The sequence below is a fragment of the Trypanosoma equiperdum genome (genome assembly GCF_001457755.1).
Source record: "Trypanosoma equiperdum strain OVI genome assembly, contig: ctg_1722, whole genome shotgun sequence".
NCBI lineage: Eukaryota > Euglenozoa > Kinetoplastea > Trypanosomatida > Trypanosomatidae > Trypanosoma > Trypanosoma equiperdum.
In genome coordinates, this window is record NW_027123752.1 from 673 (window position 1) to 1,560 (window position 888).

An 888-nucleotide genomic window follows, 5' to 3' on the forward strand; every position below is an offset into this window, starting at 1 on the left:
CAAAAATAATCAGGTGACGCTTTTGTCTGCATCGGATGTGGCGGGCCCTTCGATTTTTTCCGCATTCCTTGTTGACTGCGTTTTCTCGGCTTTTAACTCTACGTAAATTGGAGCCTGAAATTATTTTTTACGCTGATATTGTCTTATGAATCGGCACTGTCACTTTGAGGTTAGCAAACACGTTCATATGATTTACTCTCCCCTTGAAATCATTTAATTTCTTGCCCTTATACTAATACGAAATTTGAGGTATATTAGCGTTGATCCTCTTCACTTCAGAAAATCCTATTACTTTTCATGTACGTTATATGTGAAGCAGTTTTCACGTGCACATTTTTCTTTCTTTGCCCACGGAAATCCGTTAGTAGTCCTACTTTTCAAAATCTTCCTCCCGATAATATTATATTTTCCCCACAAATGTTAGCTATTTTAAATACATCTGATGAAAAGGAGTTTAAAACATTACCTCACACTTACTGACTCCCCTTCTCACTCATGCTCCTGCAGATGTTACTTCTTCAAAGTTGCATAGTAGGATCCGCCATCACTTTAAAAACCACAGTCGCCACTATGTCTGCAATAGCATTAATCCATTTGCGAGCCAAATACACAGCATCAGCATTAGCTTATTCTCCTATATGTAACATTGTCTTTGTTCTTTCGCTTTCTTTACTTAATTCTGCGCTTTGATCTTTTCCTTTTCGTCTTTTGTTGCTGGTTTGGGGAATGATGAAGCAATGGCATCTTCGTTGTCTACTTTATCGCGGCTGGACCTTGTCTTTTTCTTTTATCCCAGTGTTTAGAGCGACGGGCAGTACTATTTTAGTGCTTCAAACTCCGCATATTCAAGTCGTCATTGTCTCCCTTTCTCATTCTGTGTATCCTTTA